This window comes from Chenopodium album, chromosome 9, assembly GCF_948465745.1.
Source record: "Chenopodium album chromosome 9, dcCheAlbu1.1, whole genome shotgun sequence".
In the NCBI taxonomy this organism is placed as follows: Eukaryota; Viridiplantae; Streptophyta; class Magnoliopsida; order Caryophyllales; family Amaranthaceae; genus Chenopodium; species Chenopodium album.
In genome coordinates, this window is record NC_137842.1 from 65,959,832 (window position 1) to 65,977,014 (window position 17,183).

General features: G+C 34.0%; 1 protein-coding gene and 2 long non-coding RNA genes across 3 annotated transcripts in view; 1 reads left to right on the forward strand and 2 right to left on the reverse strand.

Annotated features, from left to right (window-relative positions):
• LOC145558828 (uncharacterized) overlaps positions 1–17,183 on the forward strand; it is a 159,220-nt gene that overhangs the window by 48,552 nt on the left and 93,485 nt on the right. The gene's annotated exons all lie outside the window — the stretch shown is intronic.
• On the reverse strand, positions 210–1,751 carry LOC145560225 (uncharacterized). Its single transcript, XR_014093112.1, has 4 exons — positions 1,642–1,751; positions 1,265–1,506; positions 667–874; positions 210–581 (listed from the first exon to the last, which is right to left on the reverse strand). It is a non-coding gene; the product is annotated as an uncharacterized LOC145560225 (long non-coding RNA).
• Positions 5,504–6,851, reverse strand: LOC145560227 (uncharacterized). Its single transcript, XR_014093113.1, has 2 exons — positions 6,584–6,851; positions 5,504–5,804 (listed from the first exon to the last, which is right to left on the reverse strand). It is a non-coding gene; the product is annotated as an uncharacterized LOC145560227 (long non-coding RNA).

Here is a 17,183-nt window from a genome sequence, read left to right on the forward strand (position 1 = left end):
GATCTGTACATTTTATGCAGTTGTTTTTACGTAGGAAATAAAATACGAGCACTACTGAAGAGTATGATTTGATAGCAATCCTTCACCACATAAACTACAATAAATTTGGACTTAAAAATGACAAAAGAATACCTCTCACTCATCAATTTAGCCTTACAACTATTCCAAGAAAACCTAGAAACTAGACCCTCCATCATATATAAAGCCAGTTCCACAAAATAGGAGCATTCAATAACTTGCACAATTACTACACAATACACAAATATAGCAATCATACAGGCGGGCTTCAAAATACAAAATGAAGCTCCAAGGTCATAAAACAAGTACAACAACAATAAAAGATAACACCAAGGAAATACATGAATCTGCTTCAAAGCAGGGCAAACACTTTCAGTTCAAAAAGTAAAGAAGCTATAGATGAAAATTAAGAGGGCGAAAAACAGGCCTTGGTCAAGAGACCGTCCTTCGTTAGCTTGTAATTGCTGTCAGTATGGCTCTTTGCTAACACACGCTCATCAGTCCAAAAAATATACCACTTAACCCAATCAATAGTTTTGTTATAAGGCGCTTCAGCGAGTTTTCTGTTTTGGCACAATATGATATACACAAATAATTAACCAAAAGGCATGAATAATGTAAAATATGAGCAATGAATAGATTAAATACCCCAATAAGCCAATGAGAGAACCACCAGATAAAGAAATGGTAAAAACGCCCCGCTCTTTTACTGATGCATCTGATAATTCAGATATATATTCTACCAAGTCAGTGCTTAGATCATCTAAACTCTCATGAATCCTTAACTCTCCTCTACTCGTCTGACCTCAAGGAAACGACATGCTTTCCTTTCCACAACAAATTTGATGAACAAGTTCTGTTTCAACAACAAGATAAACTCTTCAGTTTTAATCAACACATATGAAGATTCAAGTAATACACCCAATATACAACAATGCAACTATACATGAAATATAATAATCTTATTTTTTTTGGTAGATTAAGTTCAAAAAACAGAAATTTAGATCTAAATTTGCATTGTAATAAAAGTACTACGTATACAAAATTAGGAGCAACACAACCAAATACAAATGAAACAAAAAAGTCACTCTCATTACTATATATAAATCATAATTGTTGGTTTGTATGAATGCCCAAATGCAATGCATTAAACAAATACCCAATTTCTTAATTGTCAATTAATTTATCAAGCAATTTAAAACTCACAAAACTAGGAAATAATTACAAAGGATACATTGAGCTATACCGTATTTAACTTCTCAATAAATCATCTAGCTGCGGCACCCACCCTTAGATAACCCTACCCCCCGCAACGGCGGCAAGCCAATGTACTCTTCTGCTACATACAACGATTTTGGAATCATCCCACTACTCGCCAAATGATGGTGAGGAATTACAAATTCCGATTTCTGTCTCTTGCGCTCGAAACTCTAGCCCCCAATCTGCTACTATGAAGCCCAAATTTGAAAGTATCACGTAATGAAACCCCTAAACACCCATTAAATTAAATTAAAAAAAAAGGCGAAAATAAACCCTAGAATTTCATATTTTTATTTCTTGAATAATCGATTAGATCAAAATTAATTAAAATATAAATATATTAGGAGGAGATCGAAAACGTACCTTGTTGATAACTTCCATGATAGAGTTTTGGAGGAGCAGGGCAGTTTCATAGGAAATGAAAAAGGATGGTTGTGAAAGAATGGGGTAATTAATTAATAAGGCAGGTTGTATGCCGTCAGAGGAAAAGTATCCTAATTTCTAAAAAAAAAAATCGTGAGTAGCATTAGTAACTGGCCTTAGTAAAACCCATTACATTTAATTAAGTCAATAAAGTTTGACTTGTTATTTGTAACTGACCTTTTTAATGCCCCATACTAATAATTGGTCAGCCTATCTTTGACCTTATATTTGTAACTGGCTTTGGTTATGCCAGTTACTAATGTTATTTTATTTGTAACCCGCATTAGCTATGTCAGTTACTAATACCCTTGTAGTAACTAACATAATTTATGTCAGTTACTAATGGGGCGTTACAAATAGCATTTTTTCTACTAGTGCTAATCCCAAGATCTAAAGCATAACACATAAAGAACATATAATCGTACCTTTGAAGCGTGATTCCACGTGCGATCGAGCAAGAACAATGGAAGATAAAGAACCTCATGCGTGATTCCTCTACTTGGTCCACGGGCACAGATTAAGACCTCCACTAATGCTAGTTAGTTGCAATTGAACCCTTCAATTGACCTTCTATGGAGAAGTGCGAGCAACGAACCACCATGAACCACCACGAACCACCACACGCGCCACCAAGGTGGCCGGCCGTACGGACGAGGGGAGGAGAGAGAAAGCCGTGAGTTAGAGAGAGGAATTAGGGTCTTTGGGATTGGTTGCCTTGATGTCAAAATACACTGTGTGTGAATTATGGCTGCTTGCAAGCAACCCTAGGCATGGATCTTATTTATAGATCTCATCTCTAAATCAGAGCCCATGTCAAAAGCCCAAAACCTAATTCTCATCTAACTATGCTAGCCCAATCCATTTCATGATTAGTTAGTTGCTCATGAGGCCCATTAATAGGCCTCTTACTTGCTTAACCCAATACCCTTGTTGTGTGACCTCATGGGATCCATTCTAGTAGGCTTTGGAATATTTTACTAGCCCAAAGATCATTGATCATAGTCTAGCAACAGATAATAACGACCCAAAAGAACGAACTTATTATCTCCATAATAGTGATCCTTGATATATCAAGTAATTGCACTTATCGAAGACACAATTCCTTCAATCTCCCACTTGTCTGAGACAAGTGCGCAATATTAAAATTCCTTAAGTCAATGTGTGTTGATTTGATAATATGATTGCATCTCATGTCGTGATCATATTAATCTACAAATCTTTTCTTGAAAAATGAGTTAGAATTACAAAACAAATGATTACTATGTAATCCATTTGAGCACGGCCATGCATTTTCTGAATTCTCCCTCTTCAAGGGGCCAAGACACATTCCTATTTAATAGGTAGACTCAATCCAATCTTGTGGCAACCAAGGCTCCCACTCAAATCATGAGGTAACCAGGAAACACCCTTTATAATCTCCAGTTACGGGAAGACGTTTGAATGTACACAGTTACATCAATCATTGAATGAAATCAATGTTCCACTCATGTCAAAGGAATCAACTAATATATCCGGAAGTTCTATACTTGAACTTCAAAGTAGGTCTATAGTTCGATCATGCATCATTCATGCATACCCATGTGATTGACCGAGCTTCACTACGCTCCTATAGCCCATGAAACTGCGCTATCCAATCAATCTTACATGCTAGTCCAATTTATGAAATCATTTATGTCCACTTTAATGATTCCGAACTAGGAACTTAAATAATGTATGAATTTAGTTCACCTGTGGGGTTTCATTCACCGGGTTATTTAAATAAATTAACCTAATGAGCCCATCAATCCATAATTATTTTGGACATTTTATTTAATCTTGAAACCACGATTAAATAATATTGAAACTTTGTTTCAATTGATAAACATAATTCTGCAAATGAATGTATTACACATGTAACTTGTTTTTCTCCAAAAACAAATACAACTTCTAATTACATCATTTGCCTCAATCCAGTTTCATTAGCATGTTTCTCATGCTTTGGAAATGGAAGGGGTTTAGTAAGTAGAGTTCATGAGACATTCTCATAAACATGAATTTTGCAATTTCTAAATTTTATAATCATATTCATCTCCATACATTAAGAATTTTCCTTCGCCCTTTTGCAAGGAACTTTGGAATTTCTAATTTGTATTCCAACGTTATATTGGATTTTGATTGAAATCTATCATCACTTGTTCTTAAAACATGTGAATCAAATAGACGAGTATAGTGTATGACATGCATGATGCATCCTTTGCATACTGCATAAGGATCATCACTCAAAACCTTAATTTCATCAACCTTTCTCAAAGTATTGAATCATTAAGCAATGTGCCATGCTACATGGGATTGAAACTCCTTTCAATATAATTTTGAACCTTATAAGAATCTTATCGATATAAGTTTCTTAACCAAGCTCAAACATACTTCAAAACCTATCTCTATAGATCTTGAATCCCAAAGTACTCATCTTCTTCTTCTTCAAGGTTTTTCATACAAAATGCATTACCCACCACTTGACTCTTCAAGCAATGAATAATTTGCTCTTTATACTAGACCAAGAAGACTTCATAGCTCCCACTAAACATCTTGTACACACAAGAACTTTTCTTCATTTTACGAGAACATCAAACGATTTGATTAACTCACAAAATTAAGAATATTAACTCCCAGATGCTAACTTCAATCCATTAAAGGATCTTTTATGCATCTTTAGGATGATTGGATTTTCAAACTTTTGATTGTATCATATACAAATCTTATTTCATGAACAATTTTAAGAAGGCATTTTGAAATCCATCTACCAAATCTTATAAGGTAGAAATCACTAAAATATCTTTAATAGATCTTTGCAACGTGACTAATGTAAAGGATTCATCGTATGTAACACCCCCAAATTACTCTCTAATATTAACAATAATAATTCAACTTTAGGGAGTAACATGGGAGTATTACCGCCACGTGATTACGTAAGGCTTAACAGAGTTTTGCAGCGGAAAATAGTACTATACTTTCATTAATAATAATAATAATAATAAAATAGTTTGATACACTTTCAAAGTAGCTACACCACTAATACTATGTTTACTAAATTAAACTAGGTGACCACCGCCCATCATTCCCAATGCAGCACATAGTTCGCGTTGTCCGATCGCCATCACCTATCTACTCATCAAAATGACAAGTAGGGCCAAGCCAAAACAAAACAAATACGTATTAGCCAAAATGCTAAGTACATACAAATGCTAGACATGTAAAATCAATTTAATTAATTAAACATGCTTTCGAAGATATTTAACTTAAATAAATCATAATTTATCCAAACCATTCATGAATAGAAATTCATGTATAAAAACTTGTCAGAAGAACCAATTTCCGAAATAACCAACTTTCCAAAGATAATTCCGAATAGGATGGATCAGTCCATATTTTCGTAAATCATTTTACCACCTAAGTGTGCACACCCCCCAAGCTAGTAACTCCTTTACATAGTGCTATCAAGGGGAAAGACTAGGTCATACAAACACTAGACGAAAATATGAATTGGCCACCGGTTCAAAACCCGCTTTAAACCGGTGGCCATTTGAGGGGTGACAATAATCTTATTAAAAAGCCACCGGTTCAAAACCGGTGGCAAAAACAAATATTGCCACCGGTTAACCGGTGGCAATAATGCTTCCCGCAATTTTTTTTTAATGGTATTAACAAGTATTGCCACCGGTTAACCGGTGGCAATAATGCCCATAAAAAACAAAAAAAAAAAAAAAAAAAATTTGCATTTATTTCACTTAAATTGTAGTAGAAACTATATTTATATGTAAAATACATAAAAACACATATATATTCATCAGTATCTAGTAATTGTACACTTTTTAGGAGTGAAAAAACTAAATTAATAACTACAACTAAATTACTCATACAACAATTCCAATTTAAAAGAACTAAATTAATCAAATTACACAAGACTAAAATTCCAACATTAAAATCAAAAAAAAAAAAAAATTACAATAAAAAACCAAAAAAAAATTACAACATTAAAATTAAAAAATAACCCATATAACACCTAAATCAATAATCCAGCATCTTTATTCTTCGATTTAACATCTACATCTAAATCAATATACCTGCATCAAACAAAAAAAAATCGATTAAATAAAATAAATAAGCTGCGAAATAAAAATAAAAACTAGAACAGTATGCATGGTACCCATAAATTGATTTAAATCGGTTAAATAAACCCAGAAAAAACACACAAAAATGTAAACAAAACCCAGAAATTAAACAAAAACCCAGAAAACTAAAACCCAGAAAAAAAAAACCCAGAAAAAAAATTAAACAAAATCCCCAGAAATTAGTGAAAACCCGAGAATTAAATCGAACTAAATAAAAAAATCGAATTGATTTTCAAAACGAGAATGAAAAACAAAATGAGAATTAAATCGAACTCAAAAAAACAAATTGATTTTCACGAACTCAAAAAAAAAAAAAAACCCAGAAAAAAAAACCCAGAATTAACTCGAATGAACCTAGAAGGAGATCGACTTAGAATCGATTAAAATCAATTAAAAATCGAATTAAAATCGATGAAAACACTAAAAAAATCCAAAATCGACTAATTAACCCAGGAAAATCAATAACTAGTAATGAAACCAAAACCCAGAAGAAAACCCAGAAAAAAAATTAAACAAAAATAAAAAAAAATCCCAGAAATAAGTTAAAAAACCGAGGAAAAAAAAACAAGAAATTGATTCACGAACTCAAAAAACAAAAACCCAGAATTAATTGATTAAAATCGATTAAGAAAAATAATTCCAAAAACGATTAATTAAACCTAGAAAATCAATCAATTAAACCCAACAAAATCCGATTAATTAACCAAGAAAAATCGATTTTAAACACAAACCTCGTGCATGTCTTCATGATGCATGTCTTTGTGGTTTATTGGTGATGGGAGACGAAGGAGAAGAGGGAGAAGGAGACGAAGGAGAAGAGCAAGAGAACAGAGCAGTCGAATTGAAAGAGAAAGAAGAGAGGGGAGAGCAGGAGAGAGAAAGAGGAGAGGGGAGAGTAGGAGAGAGAAAGAACGGCTAAGAGGGAAATGAGGTAGGGTTTGGGGTTTATAAGGGGGGCGTTTTTTTTAATTGATTATTGCCACGGGTTTAAACCGGTGGCGTTTACCATTTATGCCACCGGTTCGGTTTGAACCCGGGGCAATGTGAATTAGCCTATCCCGCCCATTTTTTAAGCCACCGGTTTTCAAAAATCGGTGGCCATAGAGCGGTGCCTTTTTGTATTTTTCTACTAGTGAAAGTCCATAGTCTTCAACTTACTCCGCGTAGTGGGAGTTAAAAATCCAAAGATCCAAGGAATAAATCCTGATAAATAAACTTTCCAATATCCCATACTCGGGATAAATTAAAACAATAAAACTTCCTTCTTGAATATCAATACAAGTTTATAATCAACCATATAAAATATTTTAACATTTGAGATTAAACGATTAAAACATGTTTCACCGAAATATATTTCACAATTATTTAAACATGGTTCGAAATCACTTAACATGTAAAACACGTTGCATATAAAAGCCACTTTTTAAAAGATCTAGCCACGTGTACGTACCTTGATTCTTGCAAACAAGCACGAAGTTCCTAATTACGAACTTGAAATCCCTACTACAATAAACACAAAGTCCTAATAAAAAACTCTTCAACCCATAAACACTAGTGCATAAAATGTAGACCCTTGACTTAGTTGTGGACGGTCAATTAGTTTAACTCTTGTAATGTTTATACTTTCATAATTCAAGAAACCTTTTTAATATTAAGAGAGTTAGTTATATTATTAATGACGATAATAATAGTAGTAGTAGTAATAATAATAGTAGTAGTAGTAGTAGTAGTAGTAGTAGTAGTAGTAGTAGTAGTAGTAGTAATAATAATAATAATAATAATAATAATAATAATAATAATAATAATAATAATAATAATAATAATAATAATAATAATAATAATAATAATATGTAGTAGGAGTAGTACGTAGAGGAGTAGTAGTAGTAGAAAAACACCAACAATATAATGATAATAATACTTATAACATCATGAATAGTAGTAGTACTTATTTTAGTATGTAGTAGTAGTAATATGTATAGTGTAGTTGTTTGATGTAATTTAATCAAGATAATAACAATTAACAATAATTTATAATGGTAGATTATCATTAGTATATATGTGTACTAGTAGTGTACAGTAGTAGTAGTAATAATATGACCCAAAATGAAGAACAATAACAACATCAATAATGTAGTATCGAAACAAGGTTGGAAGCTTAGATAATCAAGCAATGAAGGAAGGTGGAGGGACTACCTATGGGTAGCAGCGACGGCAACGGTAAGAGGGCTGCAGTAAGGTGGTCGGAGAGGTGGTGGTCGTGGTGTTCACGGCCAAAGAGGAAGAAAGAGGAAACAAGGAAAGATTTAGAAAGGAGAAGATGGAGGATGAAGAGAGTAGTTTGGGAAAGATGAATGTGGGAAGTGTGACTGATTTTCATGGCTATTTATAGCCTCAATTAGGCACTATTTCAGCTGTCTCCATTAATGAAAGAACAAGTGGGAACCTTGGTTCCATTTTTGCCGACATGAAGATGTTCTAGAAGCAAGAAAATGAGTTTCTGTTCAGAAGCCATAACTTTTGATCTATAGTACCAAACAACAATCACACCGTTGAATTTGAAGATTGGAATGTCTCAAACAAGCTGTCAAAATTTCAGACGAATCGGACCACGGATGGAACTTGATCGGAGGTGTTTTTCGAGACTGCTCAAGCTTGGAACGAAAATGAGGATGAATGGTGTAGAAGGGAGCTACGTGGAGCAATTTGTGTGGAGTTTTAGAGTTGACTTTAGCAAAGAGGATACTAAATACTTTTGGCACTTGTAGTATGACTCGGGAACAAAATATTTGGCTCGGGAACAAAGGATTTAAGGTAGAAAATCCGGTTTTCGGGCATGATAACTTTAACTTGATTAGTATAATCAAACTCATTATAAAACGTAATTATAAAATTGTCATTTGTATATAACGACTTAAATAATTTATTTTGTATAATAACATAATATTTGAAATATCTCGGAAAAAATCCATAGTTGATAATTAGTAAACGGGTTTAAAAATACAAGGTATTACATCGTAATCATAGTCATACTATGAATTTGTTGAATCCATTAAGTCTTTGCTTAGCTAGAAAACATTTTTCTTTCTTGTCTGCTTTGCTTACAATGAGTCTTACTCAATTATGCAAATCATTCAAGTTTCATACACTTGCTTACAGACTTAGAATCTATTTCAGATTTACTGGTTTTAAACCACTTGGAGTCATAACTTGTCAAATCATCTTTATTACTTGCATAATCATCATGTTCCAAAATGAATGTTTTTAGAACTCTTAATCAATATGAAATCATATTTCTTTGATTAAGTTTTACATATGCTAGTCATCGTTGTGGGTTTGATGCAACAATTGAAACTCATACAACAACTTTGTTTAGTTTTCAATGAGAAACGACAATAGAGGATGTGCACTTGGAATGTACTACCTTCGACACATGGTTATTATTCCCATTACACTTAATGAGACCACGCGTTGTCATTTGTAACATGAGGTGAATCATGTTCATATTGTTGCTTTGATTCAATTACTTCTCAAATTTCTTCAAGATTTTCGAATTCATTTTTCTTGAACTTTTTCAAGGCTCTCGAACTTTTCGAGATTCTTATACTCCCACTTGTCTTTTTGAGGAGGCACATTTAGCATAGGGTGAACCAACCATGGTTTGAGCCATGTTTGTTTGTCGCTTTTCTCGAACTCTTTTGAGATTTATACTACTCCCACTTGACCTTTTGGAACAATTTCCATAAGGGCACCTACTTGAGCAACAAACATTTTGTGCTAAGTATGATTTGTGTAGTAGTACCCCGTGCTCTGTATAGGAATTGATCATGCATTAAACGATTTTATACAACTTTTATTCCTTTCTTTGTAGAAAGACTTTATAAGAACTTTTCTTATCCATATCACATATGAAGCCTTTGCTACATTTTGATTTGACCTATTTAGCTTTGTTTAGTTTTGTAGCTTATCTTAAAAGTATACCCCTCGAACAATGGTTGGAAGATAGGTAATTTATCCATTATCAAAATATATCTTATATAGATTGATAGCTCCCTTCATAAACACTTCACAAGGTTTTCTTTCGGAGTTTGTCGTAAAACGATTTCACAACTCTTGGATGTTCATCAAGGTCTTGGCTTAAATTTTCATTATTACGATCATATCGCAATATTTTGAATGTGTTGCCAAGTAAATGTATTGACTCAAATTTTCACAATTACAATCAAATTGTAATGCAATTATTATCTTGTCAAGTTGATACTGAACTTCATACTGAACATTTTGAACTTTTCAAAATTTTCACTCTTATGCTTCAACTAAGCACAAGTAGTGATCATATCACAAATGAAGTTTTATTGTGCGTCTCTAGTCTTTGAACCTTTGGTTTTCTTACATCGATATGTATTCGACCTTGAGTTCTCATCATCATTTCTCTAAATGGTGACTTTGTCAATAATATCAAATTAGAATGATATTTACATATATCAATGGATTCATAATCCAATGATATTGAAAGTCCATCCCTTTGGATCTTTCGCATGCAATGTTAATTTTTCATTCGAATTAATTGACATTTTTAGAGACAATTTATATATATAGAAATGGTTTAATTATTTCTATCATATAGAACTTTGAACCTATTTAGCAATCTCAAAACACATTATGATTCAATGAAGCATAGAATAAAATTTATTCCACGTTTTTGAATCTTCGATGCTTAGTCATTACTAACATTGAATGGTGCTTTGATAATGGCAAGAGTGAATAACATTTATTTAATTCTAGCCAATAACAAGGTAAGGTGAAATATAGTTTCTACTTGTAAAGTTGCAACTTTTGCTTCCAGACTCGTAGACTCTACTTGTGAAATAGCAACATTTGCTTCTAAACTTGTAGATTTATTTCTCAATGAGAGAGAACTAAACAAGACATCATATGTCCAAGAAGTAGCAATGTGCTAAATCAATTTCTATAATATACTTATTAAATTGGAACATTTCCATTCTTTTACCTTCCAACTATATGAGGTAGTTTCTAATCAATTGGAATTGGTCCATTTAATTTGAAACATTTGTTGTTCATAACAACTTTTAGCATGTAAGTAGTTCTAGGTTTGAGAAGTAGCAACTTGTTTGCATTTCTTGGCCCATAACTTCTTAATGCAATCCTCATATATTCCTACACCTTTCCCATTTGAGCCACTTAGAACACTTCTCTTAGGTTCAAAATGATGCTTTGATTAACTACTTTAAGCACTTTTCATGATTTTGCTAAGTCTATTCAATCATTATTCATAATAGAGTTTAATCAACTATTTAACTCTTATATAAAATGGAGAAGAATAGCGTCATTTGATCAACTTTTGATCATAGAAATTTCCAATCACTTTCTTATATCCAATCATATTGAAAATAAGAGATTTTATTGGACTTCTATGCTTGTCTTTTAGAGGGTTTTTACCTCCCATCTCATTATATCCCTTGAAACATTTTTCAAAATGAAGATGTGTTAGCATTTTACTCAAACATTTTGAATAAAACCAACCTTAGACATGTGACATGGATTTATAAAACTTGCCTTTTAGAACCATCTTAGCAAAATTGGAATATAGTTTTATGGATTATCTTTTAACCTTTTGAGAACATTTCTCAACTTTATTTTCAATCGGGGAGATTAGCAACAAAATTATATATAATAATAAAATTAGAATGACATGTTACTTATAAGTAAACGCAAAATTCAATTATGTTTAATAAAATTTAAAGTACCATAAGCGAATTAAATATTGGTAACTTTTAAAGCATTTATTCAATTTTAATTTGATCCCTATTGAATAAAATGATTCCAAGATCCTTTATTTGTGCAATAATTGACCGGACTTTAGCCCTACCATCAACCGTTACATTTTCAAGGTGAGTAAACTCTTTACTGATTACAACTCTTTGTAACTCTTGGTTGAATAATTAATCATCACATGTTTAATTATTACCCTTAGCTTCAAGGTTCTAAACTCTTTAGGTAACCTTGTTGAGTATAACCAATCAAAATTGTAAAATTTGTTTTACCCCCACTCCCCTAAGATATAATATGACACCCAGCTTTAGCATGACCCATCATAAATATCGAAGGTTTCATCGGGTTTTTGATTGGAAAAGCTACCTCAATATTACTGGGACCTAGATTCATTATGTTGTGATTAATAGTGAACTCTAGCGCATCATCACAAAACATCAATAAAATCTAACATGCATAATAAACTGAATGCATAAACAAGACATAGCATGGCCCCCTAATCCTAAGAAAACCAATAAAGTAAATGCTCCCACTTGAATCATCACGGATCTCATTCACCTTGCTCCTTTGGGCCTTCACTTCATGGGTTTCTTGGATTAACTGCAAATTTTAGATTTTAACACCACACAAAAACCCGAAAATGGTTTTTAACACCTCCCAAAAAAAAAAAAAATTGATTTTAACACCACACAAACTAACAAAAAATTGGTATTACCACCACTTAACGGATTCCGTCCAAAATTTCCGTTAAGTGGGGTCCTCAGTGACACGTGTCACCATTTTAGTTGTTTAAAAAAAATTTAAAAAAAAATAAATAAAAATAAAAATAAAAAACCCTAAAACTACCCCAGCCACCCCAGCCCCACCACCGCGCAACCACCGCCAACCACAAACCTACTCCTTCCCTCCCCCAAACCACCACCGGTCGCGACGCCTTCTGTAGGGAATAGTTTTAAGCCTTTAAAATCCCACTAGCTTGAACCCCACTGTGATCATACACTAAAGTATGGTGGCATCCAAAAGGGAAGAAGATAGAGCAAAAGAGTCGCCAACAAGTTTTTAAGGAACTTGTAAACCATTCACGAGGTGAAGGCTACACCCCTTAACGATCCAAGAGATCGTCAACTCCATAAGGTCATGAACCAAATAAGGGTTCGGGGATGAAGGTACAAATCCAACCTAAAAGAGATTGAACCTGCCCTAATAATAGGCCTCTACTTTATTCTGCTCGTATTCATGTGCGCTTTCTGATTAATATACAATCAATAGGATTAACCCTAAACCTGTTTAATCTATGTTGGTTGAATTTAATGCACAAATAAACCTATTATTGGCGATCACTTGAATTATAATCACAATTAACCCTAACAAGATTATTAATTATCTTATTAAGCGTGATTACAAGTACCAATTCCCTTTAAACATACAATAAAAGGTGTGATCAAGCAATAACATAAATATCAAGCAACATAATAAATAATCAACATCATTAATAATAATAATATCAATCATAATCATAATCATGTTAAAGCATAGTAAACATAGCAAGATCCTAGGCATGATACTAACAAGATTAATGACAAACCCTAGCATGTCACTAAGTAATAAAAATCAAAGCTTTAGCCCTAACATGATACTAACATGAATTAATATTAGGAAGAATATAGGAAGCATCGTACTTTTAATCATACTTGATATTAAAGTTACCCTAGACATGATACTAGGAATCAAAATAGCAATCTAAGCATGATATCTACATCATAATATCAATTAAACCATTAAAGTACTTACTTGGATGCCTCGTACCTCTTTCTAATTACAAAATACACGCGTTAGTAACTTCAAGGAAAAATAATAATCAAAACAATTAAATTAAATAATTGAAATAGAGATTTGGGACCAAACCCTCAGAAATTAAAACCTTTCACGTCTAGGGCGAAGGCAACTTCGAATATGGCTAGTGTAGGGAATAATTTCAAGCTTTTAAAATCCCACTAGCTTGAACCCCACTGTGATCATACACTAAAGTATGGTGGCATCCAAAAGGGAAGAAGATAGAGCAAAAGAGTCGCCAACAAGTTTTTAAGGAACTTGTAAACTGTTCACGAGGTGAAGGTTACACCCCTTAACGATCCAAGAGATCGTCAACTCCATAAGGTCATGAACCAAATAAGGGTTCGGGGATGATGGTACAAATCCAACCTAAAAGAGATTGAACCTGCCCTAATAATAGGCCTCTACTTTATTCTGCTCGTATTCATGTGCGCTTTCTGATTAACATGCAATCAATAGGATTAACCCTAAACCTGTTTAATCTATGTTGGTTGAACATTAATGCACAAATAAATATATTATTGGCGATCACTTGAAATTATAATCACAATTAACCTAACAAGATTATTAATTACCTTATTAAGCGTGATTGCAAGTACCAATTCCCTTTAACATGCAATAAAGGTAATCAAGCAATAACAAATAAAATATGATACATATCAAGCAACATAAAAATAATCATGATAATCAATATCACGAATAATAATTATAAATATTAGAAAGAACATAAGAAGCATCATACTTTTAATCATACTTAATATTAAAGTTACCCTAGACATGATACTAGGAATATCAAAATAACAATCTAAGCATGATATCTACATCATAAAATCAATTAAACCATTAAAGTACTTACTTGGATGCCTCGTATCTCTTTCTAATTACAAAATACACACGTTAGTAACTTCAAGGAAAATAATAATCAAAACAATTAAATTAAATAATGTAAAGAGAGATTTGGGACCAAACCCTCAGAAATTAAAACCTTTCACGTCTAGGGCGAAGGCAACTTCGAATATGGCTAGGCGTTTCTAGATCTTGTGAATGTGGAATTTTGTGTGAAAAAGTAAAGTAGAAAGAATGCATAAATGTTAAGAATTATTGATGAAAGAGATGAAGATGATGAAAAGAATTGATGAAAACTTAAGAATAAAGAGAATTGGTGACTCTTGATGAATGAAAACGGAGTTTTCGATACGATATTTATAGAGAAAATCATCCAAAAAAGATATTTTATCAAAACAGAGTCTGAAGACCACAAAAACACATTGGCGCCAGCCCTGGATCATTGGCGCCAGGACCAGTGGCTAGCGCCAGGCGCCAATGCTGGCGTCTGGCGCCAATCCTGGTTCCAGGCGCCAAGGCCTGGGGTTGGACGCCAATTCGGAATTCAACGCGTTTTCGAAATTCTGATAATTTTACCGTACTGGAAGATAAAATAATATAATTTCAGTCGAAAATGCTATTTGATCTAATTAAAACTCTGAAGAGTCCTAATTGAATTAAGAATGATAAAACCTTCTAGAATGTTCTAGAAGACCAAAACCATTCCTAATTGCATTAGGAATGATAAATCATATTAGGTCCTCCCCTATATCATTGGGCCGTACATAAAGCTCAAACCAGGCCCAGTTTAGTAAATTGGCCATAAATTCCTCAATATTCATCGGAATTGGGCTTATAATATATCGTTGGAAAGGTCTTTGCAAACCCCATCCAACTACACCACTATTGGACCCATATCATGGACCAACCAAACTGGATTGGCTGTTTTCTCAAAATAAAGTTTTCAAAAACAGAGAGGAGAGAAAAGAAAAAAAAATAAAACTTTCCGCAACACCAGACCTTTCCACACTTTCGTTTCATTCGATTATGATTCGACGTGAAAGACACTCATCACTGGGTTTGGTTTTGGGTAGACACAAATGGGTGTCTACAGAAGCCCCCACTTTGACTGAGTTTGGAGAAACGCAAGTTTCGAAAACGAAAGTCAAAGTATCAATAGGGACGAAGAATGATTCAGAACGTTCTGCGATCCTAAATCAATCTTGTAACGCCGATACCTGCAAAACTAGCATTAGTTAAACAGATAAAAGAGTTAAGAAACGCGTATCTTGCACCGTCGAGCACACGTCTCTGAAAGTAACCGATTGCTGCTGCTGTTGTTTGTGTTTTGATGACCTCCTGCAAGCTAGAGAATGTCATCCCGCTTGAAAACCGCTACGCCTTGTAACTGCTTCCATTTAGAAGATTGCTTCGCCTGAAACTATCCTCTCCGCTATGATAATATTCCACGTCCAAGGGAATATCATCGAAAATTATTTCTCTTGAAATAATTCTCATCTGCATTATGATCATCTTCCATGCCTCAGGACTTATGATCGAAGACAATTTCGCCCTGAAATTACCTTCAGTTGTCCATGACAACTTTCCGCCGAAGATATCTTCTCTTGAAGTCATCCTCATTTGATGCGATAATCTCCCAAAGGAAAATACCGAATATCCATGCCTGTCGACCTTTAAAAGTTCGCCTGAACCTTGCTTTTGCTATGCCTGTACGTCGGCGCTCTTTGCTCTTGAACCTGTATGTCGGTGCTCTTTGCTCTTGAACCTGTATGTCGGTGCTCTTTGCTCTTGAACCTGTATGTCGGTGCCTTTTGCTAACGAACCAATATGTCGGTGCCTTTTGCTAACGAACCAATATGTCGGTACCTTTTGCTAATGAGCCAATACTTAGGCGCTTTAAGATAAGTGAGACGATCTCTTTATCAGGTCGATCACTTTACGTAATCAAGCCGATTACCTAATCATGTCAAATTGCTTAGAGGGGCTAACCGGTGTACCAAGGAACCCAAAATATGTTGCAGAAAGCTAGCACAACCCCAACAGGTGGCTGGCTGCTTTGGCGTCGCTGAAAATCAATCAGCGCCAGACTTATGGCATTAGCGCCATGCGCTGATATTGGCGTATGGCGCCAAGCACAGAATGTGACGCCAATGCCTAGGGACTGGCGCCAGCACGGGAATCACTTTAAATTCCAGTTTTCAGTTCATTTCGTGCTCTGGTTTGTTGCGAACGCTGCTCGAAAGAAGTCGAAACTTCAATTGATCGTTGCTCATTCGTTTCTCAACCGAATTCGCTCAAACTTGTTGCAAATCAAAGCTCTTCTCATCCATATTCCCTATCTATGTAAGTTTTCCTCCAACTCACACCGGTTTTTATGAATTTTTGGCATGTTCATCCACGAATTTCATGAAAATTCGAAACTTATAATGCTCAATTTGCTTTGTTTATCAAGTTTTATGCCATGAAATTGCTTGTTTATGTTTGTATATTGCCTTGGGAGTAATTTGAGACTTGTTTGACTCAATTTGGTGAAGAAATGAGCAATCCGCCATTGTTGGACCTCTTAAGGTCGTGAAGAACAATACGACCCGTTCTTGATGTCTTTGCTAGCAATTCTTGTTCAATTTGTCACAATAATCACTATAGTGTTGCAAGAAATTGTTTGATTGCTTGAAAAAATGCTGTCATGCTCAATTTGAATTTGTGCTATGTTTTAGTACTACGTACTCTGTTTTTTTTTTTTGCGAACATAGTATCATGCGGCTAGGCGAACCTTAGATACTATAGAACCTCAATTTATGATGATTATGCACAATGTAGCATGGCTAGACAACGAGGCTCAGGTTCACGGTCCCGAAACAC